The 12,685-nt window shown below is 33.9% G+C and overlaps 1 long non-coding RNA gene across 1 annotated transcript; it reads left to right on the top strand.

The window, feature by feature from the left end:
- Positions 1 to 3,748: 3,748 nt before the first annotated feature.
- Positions 3,749 to 10,413, top strand: LOC119634200. The gene is made up of 3 exons (XR_005246933.1): positions 3,749 to 4,130; positions 8,630 to 8,810; positions 10,074 to 10,413. It is a non-coding gene; the product is annotated as an uncharacterized LOC119634200 (long non-coding RNA).
- Positions 10,414 to 12,685: the final 2,272 nt, after the last annotated feature.

Below are 12,685 nucleotides of genomic sequence, written 5' to 3' on the forward strand. Positions count from 1 at the left end.
TCTGGCGATATCATCGCTGAGAGAAGTGCATAGGTTTACAAGGAGGTTGATTAGATTACACAAATAAATTGAAAGCAAAAGCTCCTAGTTTAGTAAATCGGAAATTTTTCAACCAATCTTCGTAGTAAATATAATAAAATAAAAGCTTAAAGTATTTCCACAAATACGAGCTCTTTGTATGAATTCCTACGAAATTCCATTTTAGTATATTTATCGCGTAGAGTAGATTTCTTAGAAATATTCGGTTTAAAATTTTCGCCTTTTATTTTCAAATTGCAAAAATAAATTGCAGGGTAGTAAAGACATTAAATCTTAAAGATATCCTTGTATTTATGTTTGTGTCATTGCGATTTTATTCCTGGTTGCCGGGAAAACGAACGTAATGCAATGCGTGGGTGGCTAATGCCTGCTCATATATGTCTGTAATCGGCTTCTGTTTGTGTGCGAAAATTTTTTATTGTTTCAAGTTTCTATCCTTTTACTGTAACTTTGATCCTTTTGTTCACGAGTTCGAAATATATCTGTGAATGCGTGCAAGCATAAGTTTGCCGTCATATTGTACATGAGTTTAAAGGTTAGATGGAAAAAAACACACACTCTCCAGTCGCACTAAGAGAAGCGAGCAATGAAAAAGAAGAAAATAAAAATATGTTATAACATTATTGTAATTAGAAGCACGTATTAAACGATAAGTAAATGGTAAAATAATTTAAAAAAATTAAAATATCATCTCTCTTTAGTTTTTTCGTTGAGTTTGTATTTTACTATTGTACCAATCAATCGTTTTTGTTCCTCATACTTGCATTAACGGGTTGGGTTGATAAGAATAATATTTCTCTGAGTATGTAATAAAAAGTATAAATTCGTTCACCTCAAGAGGCTTAAGAAATTTAAAAAGTTTTGTACCATGTAGTGTAATAGGGTTACCATTTCCATCAGCCATTTATTACAATGGGAGTAAAGAAACTTGGTCCTTCAAGTCAAATTGCTTCGTAGTTCGTTCAACTATCTGTATCAAGCACTTGCTTCCGCTAGTTCCACAAATCTTTACTCTATTCGGCTTTGAATCTTTACTTTGTAGTAGTAGACAAAGTAGACCGACTTGAACTGTTTCCAATAGCTTTCGTCCTTACTACCGAGTTTCATCAAAATATCTCGAAACTTACAAGCAGTAGCTCGAGCACAAAAATACATGGGCAATCATCAGACCGACAGACGGACCGATACGCTGGTAATAATATTCACCGTCGATTGGTGTAATAAACGTTGGGTCTACCTTAAGCCTTTAAGAGTATTACTTACGTTCGCACGAACTTAATGTCTCGTGTACCACCGGTGGTGTGTGCTATAAAAGTAAATCTTTAAAACAAAATATCGGCTACAATCAGCCCGAAATTCTAAAACAATTTAAGCATGTCTGTCTTCCCGTCCGTTTATCTGGCTGTGCAATGTCTATAGTAAGCACTCTCCTGGCCACATATAGGGGATAGAAATTTGCAAGCTCTTGTACGCCGGTTCGTATTGAAAATGGGTCAAATTGGTCAGGCTTGGAACACTACGCGGAATGGAAACAGTTTTTTTTTCCCATTACTCACAAGTTCCATCAATAAATGTTTATATATTTTATTCTAACGCAAAGGTGAGGGAGTATAAAAGATTCAGTCATAGCCGAATTTAATTTTCTTATGAATAATGAGTTAAAAACCCGAAAAGCCGAGGTGTTCTTAGTTTACGTGGTACTGCAGACGATATTTCCTCATTTCACTACCGATAGCTTCATTTTTGCGGCCAGAAAAATGTTTAAAACAGACATTTCCGGGCGGATGGACATGTTTCATTCGATTCAGAATTTGATGCTAATCAAAAGCATATACACTTTTGCGGCTTCTCCTCTAGGCGTAGCAAACGTTTTCACAAAATGAATATAATTCCATCTCTCGATGGTAAGCAACAACAACTAAAACGGAAGAAAGTCGTAAGTACCTGGTAGTAGTTGAAATGACTGCAACTCATCCACTGATAAAGCAAGTTGCATTATTTTCGATTAACAATTGTATGTAGTGATGTTCTAAAGAGTAAACAGAAATGTTTTCAAAGTTCGTAAATTTTATGTACGCAATACATTCTTTTAATCAAACAAAAAACTATAAAATTTTTTATTTACAAAAAAACCTAAAAAAATTCCAAAATATACGCAAGTGAACAAATATTAATTGTTTTCTCGCAAAGTCTTAATTAAGATATCGGTTGATTGTGAATGCTTTCAAAATATTCAATATTTTATTCAAATCAGTTCGGTCACATCCAAATGAATGCAATGCACTCATCATCCTTCCGCGATGAGCATACAAAGTATTGTACACTATCTGCGAATGGACATCTTTTAAGCGGAGTTGTGTATGGTCGTTTGTTTCGAAATATATATATATATATATATAAAGACATCGAATCATTTCCAAGGCCTTCTGCTGCGACAATGTCGTGATAATAACTGTTATTTTTTCCTTTTATTTTTTTATTATTTAATTTCAATGTCCACTTCAATCATACATTAAGAAAAGTAAAATTTCTAAGTTGTCTGCAAAAATAATGTCTGTCTATTCGCAAATATCCTTGAGCGATATGAAACCATTTGTTTTTTCGAAGAAAGAAAACTTTTGCCGTGAGAATGAATGAAAGAAAACTTACTCTTGCGTTATATAAAATATTTTTCTTAATTCCTCTTTCACCTGTCTATGGAAAGGACTGCGTTGTTTATTGCAAAGCCGAGCCATTGATATATATTTTCTATCCTAAAACAAACCAAATTCACTCAGACGTACTCTTCGCCCCGTAATATCTAACAAATTTTTTATTATATATTTCAATAACAATTCTATTTACATAGAATTTATTACATTTTGAGTAAAGGAACTTTTCTCCATAGACACAATTGTTTTGCTGTTTGCTTCAACTAAATCTTAACCGAGCGGTTGCTTTTACTATTTTTGCTTTGTTCATGCTTCGTTGGGCTTTGAGTTTCTTTTCTTTCTTATTATTTTCTGTTTTTGTTATCTACTTTGTTTATCTTGATATCATGAACGTATGCGATGTGAATGAATGTGTTGCAAAGTATGTTAAAAACACGCATCCGATTCTTTATATTACCTTTTCATCATTTTAATAAAGTGAGTTAAAAAAAATTTTTGTTTACTCACTTTTGATTTTACAATTTAGTATTAAGGCCATATGTTCTGAGAACTTTTTTATAAAAATAAATTTTCAAAACATTTAATTGCACTTTAATTCATTACATAAAATAGTCATAGAGGATTCGTTGAATAATTTAAGAGTTTAATCCAAAAAAAACTTGTTAAAAAACAATAAAAAAATATTGTGATTTTATTGAATTGATTAGGAATGTTTAGGCACCAAAAAAAAACATGAATATCGGAATGGAATGGAAACTGGCAAGTGGGTTAAATCCTCAAGTCACAAAGCAAAATGTTGTTTCTTAACGAACAACAGAAGTAATAGACCGACCATATCCATCTGCTTTGGTGGTGTCAGTGAAGAAAAATCAGCAATTTTGGTATTCTGGTCGTGAAAGTACAAAATGATGTTCGTGGGAGCGAATATGTTTTCGATGTAAGATTAGAATATCTTACGTACCATTGGGCTACCGCCTGTACGTGTAGGCTGGACGCTCTTTACTGCGTGCGTCGGAGATCTTACACGCTCATGCGCGACAAATGTGTGTCCAAAACACTCGCTTCTCTTAGGGTAAGAGCAAGAGTAAGGTGAATTGTTGTGTGCTTAGGTGCAGAACAAAGCCAAAGATAAGAACAATTAGTTCATCAAACAACTTTCTTAAGAGGACTGCGCAAATTTGTCAGCGTTCCAGCCCTCTCATCTTAGAGGAGCCTGCATTTCGCACGATAGCCGAAAGCCGCCTGTCTTGTCATTCTTCAACACAACTGTCCGCCCGTGGGATAACTAATTAGCGTTTGTTTTTGGCGCCAGTCCAGATGCCTCCACTTTCATAGCGAATGTGCACAACTACTTCTTTCGAAAGAAGAATCTTTCTCCACTATCACCATACCCCTACGTGTATGAGACATTCCGCGATTGGCCGATCAAAAGGAAAAAATGTAATTATAAAATATGAGTGATGACCAAGAGATATATGAAAAAAATTAAATTTTTTCTCAATTTCTAACATTACCTGTCATTCCACCTTTTTTGGTCCTAGAAATTATTTCTTTTGTGTAAGCAAATTGTAATAATAATATAATAATAGCTAGTGGTACATAATGTATTGGTGATAATCTAATAGTGCAATGTACGACTGTCAGCCGGGTCCGCAACTTGGTTCGATGCCTGATGTTATTGACTATACTTCAATCGCGCGTTACCTAAGCTAACATCCTTCAGATCAATGTCCGATAAAGATCCAGCAAGTGTCCTCTTTTCAAGCCATAAGGATGTCTTTAAGAAAAACGTTTCATTAGAAAATAGTTTAGGAAGATCCTTCCACCTCTCATCCTTCAGTAAATATTATTGAAGGTAACATTTTGATATGAATTGCAACTATGGCTTCTGTGTTTATTATGTCTATTATGTGTCTATTAGGAAAGGCATAAGATGTTCTCGAAAATATTGACTTTCTAATACATAAAAATATTCTTTGGAAAAATAAATCAGTTACAAACCGTTTCAATCATATTAAGAACTTCTAGGTAGGATTTGAGATGCTTCGCTTAAAAACTCAGATGCAATCAAAGTAAGATTAGCTGAATTTGGGAAGAAAGCGATTAAAATTTAAAAGGCTAGCCTTTCAAATCATCTTTAAAGTAACGATTGCATCCATAAATTCACAATTTTGCACATAAGAAATTCAAGCTCCCACGAGGTCTTTTATACCCGCGTATTTAGAGGCCCATTGAAAATGATGAAAGGCACAATAAAAAGATAACACTTTCAGGATAACATTTCTCCTTAAGAAAACGTCAACACCAATTTCATGTTAATCGTAGACGTCCCCCTGAATCGATTTATCTAATTCCTCGTTGTTAAGACAGCAGTCATGACTGGCAGCTAAATCGTTGCATAAATTGATTCTGTGATTTGTACTAATCACGAATAGATATTCTTTTTATTGAAGTCTACATTCCCGCCCTTATTTTTCGCAAACATTAAGTAAATGTAATGATTTTTTGTAATTGCTCTTGAAAATTGCTCTAGAAAATACGTACGTTATATAGAAATGCCTTCAGTGTGAATATACGAGTGTGTCAATGAAGCGACATCGAGTCTCATAATACTTTTGCATGCACGAAAAATCGTTGCATTCTTCTTGTTTTTTACCATGAACTTGTTTAGGACTTGTTTAGCGTCCGCCTGTGCTTATGTGTAAATATGTGCGTGTTGTGCGGTGCATGAAAACATGTATAACCGTTTTGTAAGTAATACTTACACGCTTGCTATTGCGTCCTTTGAGGCAAACATTTTTCGATAAGACGTGTGCGGAATTTCAAAATAAATTCCAAGCAGAAACCAATTCAAGGGGCAAAGTGTTGGACCTTACACACAAGGACAATTGCAGTAAATTTATGTATACAGAAACATCGTTGTTGCATTGAAATTTGCTATTGCTTGTAATTTAATCAGAACCAAAAGCTACGAAAGAAAAGTTAAAAGAGGAGAGAAGAAGACAAAAAAAAGGTAAGAAAGCCAACAAGTTGAAACAGTAAAGAAATGAAAGCGAATTGTTTTTGTAATAGAAAAAGAGAAAGAAAGGGAAGACGGAAGTAATTGTGTGTTGTCTATGTTACCATTCTTTACATACTTGACAGTTTCGGTTCCTGACAAAAAGAATATTCGCATACAAGACATGACAAAATTTTCAACCGTTTTAATAATAGATATACATAAAAAATATCGAATATTTCGGACTATGAGTCTCTCCGTCTGTCCGCAATTTTCTGGTGAAATTTATTACAGTGACGTGTTATCGCTTAACGTCAAACGCTCTTGCAAATGCTTCGGATGGGACTACTTTTTCGACCATTTCCCATAATAACTGCCTTAAACGAAGTGGTCAAGGGTATCTATGGTGGGCCGTGACCTATTATAATATTTGTACTTGTTTAAATATGGTATTTTCTTTATAGTGCACGTCAAATCTTAGAGAATAGCTGGTCAGTGATGTTTCTGCCGCATTTAAATAAAGATTGTGATAAAAGCGGCTCGAAAGCACTTACGTTAATCATTAAATAAGTTCACATTTCATTCGCAGGCACATGATATATGTCATCTTCATTCATCTAGTGTCATGGTTTGTGAAAAAAAAAACTTAAAAAAAATCTTCCTTATTGATGTCAAGACGGCAACTTTGGTAAGATTTTTTGATCGAAAGTAGGTAACAATGAAATAAGTTTTCAACAGTGTATAAAGGAGAAATCATATTTCTTAGATGTACAATATATAATGATAGCGGAACTTTTTAATGACGGGAGTTTTGGCTTGAAAGACGTATTATAGAAAATACCAGTGATCGAAACAGATATTTTTTGGCCGATATAGGCATGGATACTCAGACAATGGAGCACTTGGCTCCTTCTTCTCATTTTGCCAGATATGTATACAACGTGCCTACGCATTCCCTTTACTTTTGTGGATTTCAATTTGTATAGTGAAACTTATGTAGCATTCGACGAAAATCCTACTATTGTTGTTGTAAATCAAATGAATCGAAACGTACGATAATTGATCAATCTAGTAGTAGTTATAGTAGAAAAAGAAATTTGGGTATTCCGTATATTCGACTAGATCAGTGCTTCTCTCTAATAAATATGAACCTGTCATAATATTAATATTTGCAACAAGCACATCAAGCATGCTGCAAGTGACATTTCGCATTCAATTATTGCCCGTGGCCATAGGGCCTGAGTGATACGATAACACTTTGCATGATCATACTCTTCGTGTACACCTGTAAACATATAAACACAGAAAAAGGTTAATATCTTGGAGGCAAGTCCGGCATTCACTTTTAAAAATTTAATTTTGTAAATATATATGAATTTTTTTACAAAATAACCATAAAACGGTATTATGAATATATGTGGGTATCATGTCATGTGCTGCAATGTAATATCAACTGAGTTTCCGCTTTAACTTTATAAAGTCATCTTTTTCGATTTTTCTCTTTTTTTTTTTCTTTTTTTTTTGATAATAAATAAACACACATTCAAATAGTTTTGGTTGCGATGATATAGCTTCTATAAAAATTGTCCTCAACGCAATATTTCGTACATCGTTCCTGCCGGATATGTGCACAAATAAAATGAAAGAGTGATGCGGTAATAAAAAACTTTTCAATTTTTTTTTTCTTTTTTTTTCTCAAAGCCTCAGTGACATTTTTTATTGCCTCCGTACGAAAATTTCGAGTTATGTCGCTTACAGTTTTTCTTTTTTCGAGCGGGCATAGACTAAATATGTTCAAAGTGTCATCCTTTAATTGAAGGCTGAAATTTGCGAGACATACAAATTTGAATTATTGTTTATTCACGGAAATTGCAAAAATGCTTCTGATGTGCTGCTGTTATTATTTTCAAAAAGTAAAAACTTTTCGCAAATCTGCTAAACGATGCCCGTCAGGCATGGAAAGAATATTGCAAATATTTGTAGATTTCCAGCGAAAAGTATTTCCATAGCTTTATTTCAGGTAGGTTTATCGCTTTGTCGACCATTATAAAGATTGTGGTGAACCAACCTAAATATGTCACATCACCCGGTAAGTCTCTGGTCTGATTCAAATATGGCAATACTGTTGAAAATGGTAGATAATATTTGGACGGTACGAATCTTCAAATGATACATGACCTGCCGATCACTAGTTTCCAAGTTGCAGTCGTGGCAATACTCTTGAAAATGGTAGATAATATCTGGACGGTACGAACCTTCAAACGATACATGACCTGCCGATCACTAGTTTCCAAGTTGCAGTCGTTTATTTGTAGAATTATATCAAACTGTAGAGAAGTATGACTTCAAATATCATACGTAAATGATTCATGCCGTACATTCATACGTTCATACATCGCATTTTATATCGTACAAGAAAATTTCATTGCAATCTACTTTTGTGTTCCATAAAGAGCAAAATCTCCGTTGTCTTGGTTACGTTCTTCGGTCCTTTCACTTACCATAACATATTCAAGTCTTTCCTTCTTTTAATACAAGCTAATAAAGTGATGATAGTAGCAGTAGCAGATATTAACAAATTTATATCCAACTTCGCCGTACACTGATTCTATCTTTAATTGGCAACTAATTGTGCTCTTATTGATATAGGATCATAGCAAAAACTTTGAATCTTTTACGCTTTGTATACACAAAAAACACTGTAAACGGTTGATGCGATTAGCCATTGACTGAAAGCATTACTAGCCTTCGTTCTTTGCTCCTTTGCCTCTGACCACAGATTTTACTTTTTATTTACTTATCTCCTTAGCTGATTGTTTGACCATCTTTCTATCGTAATGTCGGCGTATATTGTTTCCCCTTTCCCTTCATTTTCCACCTTTATGTTATCAAATTGTTCGAATATTGATTTGCTCTTCTTCTTTCTTTCTTCTCCTTACAGTATTCGATAATAGAAGATGATACGTCTGATGCAAATATTATGATGAAAGTACTTTCTACTACACCCTCCCGCGTTCGCTTAAGACAATTAACAATTTCATTTTATTGAGAAGTGAAGAATTTTCACTTTACAGAAGTGTGCCAAGGAAAACTAAGACAAAGTGAACATTTTGTTGCAAAAGGTAAGTGTTTCGAAGAATTGTCTTTAATGTACGTAGTAAAGTGTTGGCGATCCAAAAATAAAAAAAAAATAAAAATTAAAACAGTTTGACAGTTGTCCACTTAGCGTTAGTAAAAATGAAACATTACACGAGAGAGCAATGCGTTTTCATTGTTGAGTAATATTACAAATGTAATGCCAGTTTGGCGACCATATCTCGCAAACTTCGTACAAAATGAGTTCGTTAATCGTCATAGTTGCCACTTTTGAGTTTCAGAGAATCCATGATTGTCGAAAAACAAATGCATCCACAAAATTTCATTAGTGCATGAGACATTCCGTGATCGTGTACCCTGTCCGAGGAAATTTCAATAAAAGAGTGCGCATGTGCCAGCAAAGCTACATAGATCATTTGCCCGACATGCTATCCCACACATAGCCCTATCCTATGTACATTATGATTTGATCAAAAAATTACAATTAAAGAAAAAAAAAATCTGCTTACTATTTAATCCGAATCTTTGCTAAATTTTTGGGACACCCGAACAGTCTTTAATGGAATATACTTATTAACACTTAATTAGTCCGTGCAAAATTTATATTCTATTCCCATCAGATTTCATAGAGGTTGCGATTTTATAAATACCAATAAAGACAGATAGATAAAAACGATCACGACTTTCTCGTTATAAATGGCATAAATTTATTTACTATTCTGTCTGTTCTCATCTATTACAGTTTATGTGCTTGCTACTCAAGCATCTTTAGGAGATAAAAAATCGAAATGCATCGAACAAGCGCACGTTTCTATCGATGCTTAAAACATAATTAAAGTGCTTATATATTAGATCTTCGATCAGTGCATTGTTAAAATGCCGATATCAATTTCTGCTGCTAGTTACTATGAACCACTCTATGTATCTACTTGGCAAAATAAATACAAAAAATCGCCTGCTGGAAAGATGCATATTACTTAATAATTAAACCATCAGAGACAAGCACAACAAAGATAAGATTTGTCTGCCTGAGATTGTCCTCATTTATATATTTATTCCTTTTTTCTATTTACTTAGCGCAAAGTGGATGAACAAACTGAAGCATAGAAGAAATTTCCGTAATAAATTATAGAAACAATGAAAATTCAACTTTGCCGGCAAAGCCATCTCTAAAGAATATATAATTGCTTATCGTTGTTTCTTCTCTCTCTCTCTCTCACCGTTGTTCTTTCTCTCTCTCTCTCTCTCTCTCTTTCTCTCTCTCTTTCTCTCTCTCTCTCTCTCTCTAGCTCACCGACTTTCAGCCGTCTCTCTAATTTCTTACCTTTTGTTACTTATTTAATTTTCTACGTCTGCTACGGCTAGATACATGAAAAATGAAGTCCTTGTAGTAATTTATACGAGCATACATAAAATTATTGTAGCTTGGGATGAAGTGGGAAAAAAAAATTGGAAAAAATTATAGAAGCAGCTAAATGACAGTAACAATAGCCAACCAGTAGAATAACTTGAACTGCTTAGAGGCATAAGCTACTACCATACGACTGCAGCAGCCAGAATCGCAGACTTGCAGAACTTTACAACACGATTGACTGGCTGCACAAGGCAGCAACTGAAATGACTTCGAAGATAGAGAGGAAGACAATTCCAACAATTTCAAATGAAACAAATGATAAAATTATATTCGGCTCGAAGCGAATCTTTTATATCCACCATCCACTTTACCTTAAAAAAGACTAAAAAATGAAAGAAGCAAAATATTGGGTAGTCGCGGATGATTCTTTTCCAATTTTCGTAGAAAATAATCGGATAGTTTTCACATGCATCGATTAGAGTCTATAAGCAGTAAGTAGCAAGAAAAAGATTCAAAAAGCAGAATTATTCTTGCTTCGTTCTTTGGCCTAATTGGCCCTTTGTTTAGGTTTAGTTTTGCCAAACTTGAATCCGATATCAAAATTTTTGCAGCCGGGGGAATATTTACTGCAGATATTAAGCAGATAGGTAGGCGGACATGGATGAACAGACTTATTTAGACGGATTCCGAATTTGATGCTGGCCAAAAATGGCCATACTTTATGAGGTCTTTTAAAGTTTCCTTCTGACCGATGTATTCGTTTTCACAAAATTATGAAATACTCTACAGTATTAGAGGGACGTGAATGATTTTTTCCTTTTCGAAAAAGTACTGGGAGTTGATTTACAAAATAAACGTCTAAGTTTTTATGCTTTTATCCACTATAGTGTATAAGCACCTAATACTTTTTTTTTCTTCTGAAAATCGGAAATGACCTTTAAGCTATACTTGTGCCCTTGGTAGGCTTTGCGCCTTCTTCAATACCATGCTGCCTGCTGAAATTTCAATTGTTTTCGCTAAATTTGAAGTTGTTATCTTCATTTCTGAAAATACACATTACGAACAAATCGAATGCAAAATTTGATGATTATCCAGAATGAGGCCTCTGGGAATTTCTTGTGGATGTTGCAAAGGTTTTGACAAAATGAATGCGACCTCGTCCATAGGTTATGTGTAGAACAAAAATAGAATTTTTCACATGGCCACACCTTAACTGTGTATTATGTTTACCACTGCAAATTTTAACTGCCGTAAGGCAACAATGGATGTTTTCCACTGACAACAACCACACGTACAAGTTACAATTACTGCCTGTAACTGTAATTTTCAAAATTTTCAAATTAGTATTGTGCCGTCTGCTAGTATGCTGTCAGTCAGTCAGTTAAAACAAATAAGGTCGGTCCATGCGTCCAACAGATCGTCTATTACTAAGGAAAGCTAATTTTATTCTTTTAAATAATTCAGAAATTTCCTCAAATTCATATGCACACACACCATAAGCCACAATACTCGAGAACTTACGTTGGGTGAATAGCTGTTTTTTGCCATTTTATTCGAGACTTGTTAGCTATAATTATTCTCTGCTTACGCTCATTCAAAATTTTTGTAATATAAGAGCTTGAGTCTTTTCATTTTTTATTCATTTTCTTTGACAGTTTGCGGTCATAACAAGCCAAAGCCGCCAACTCAAGAACAGTGTATTGCGAAAAAAGCTTCTAAAATGTAAAATAAAAGCATAGAGTGGTGTTAGACACAACTCATATTAAATTTGTATATGAATGCAAAGCTGCCTAAAACGTTGTGGTAAGAAAAATGTTGCACTTTTACTAACTCGTTAACGCTAATGGCGGTTATTTGGACATATTTTTAAACATACTTCTTATTAAAGCAATTACTTAAGAAAAAAAGGGGATCGAAAAAGTCGAGCGTTTTATTAACCTTTTCGCTGAGTTGTTTGACTCCAACGATGTAATGGGATATTTTACAAATAGTTTTGTTTTTTTTCTTTATGATGAACTAATAGTGGGACGGGGGCGATTTCACTAAATTCATGAAATGATCTCATTTGAAATCACTGGCGTTTGTATTGCCATCAAAAACACATGGCTGTTCAATTTCGACCCATTAACATATGAGCCGTTTTCTTTGAAAATGGTGTAAGATCATTTTTAATAAAAAGTTAGTTAATTGCAACAATGAATGCAATATGTTGTGATACTTTCATCTATAAAGATTTTTTTTTTTTTCAAATACAAACTCTTCAATATATCCATGTAATACAAAATAGACTTACATTGCTTTTAAAGAAAACCGCTTACAGAAGCAGTGAAAAAGGAAAAAAATTATAAAAAAAGGGAAAATAATTATTGATAATTTAAGGAACAAGCACTTTCTGCTTTTGCCCGCCTATAAAATTTTACATAAATTTTATACGTTTCATATAATCAGCCATGCTTTCTTTTCCCTCCATTGCTAGGAGCGTCTTAATTTTTGATCTTTTTTTTTTTTTTTGAATGGGTGAATAAAAAGGCGAAAGTAAGTAAAGCT

Source organism: Glossina fuscipes, unplaced genomic scaffold (assembly GCF_014805625.2).
Source record: "Glossina fuscipes isolate IAEA_lab_2018 unplaced genomic scaffold, Yale_Gfus_2 2, whole genome shotgun sequence".
NCBI lineage: Eukaryota > Metazoa > Arthropoda > Insecta > Diptera > Glossinidae > Glossina > Glossina fuscipes.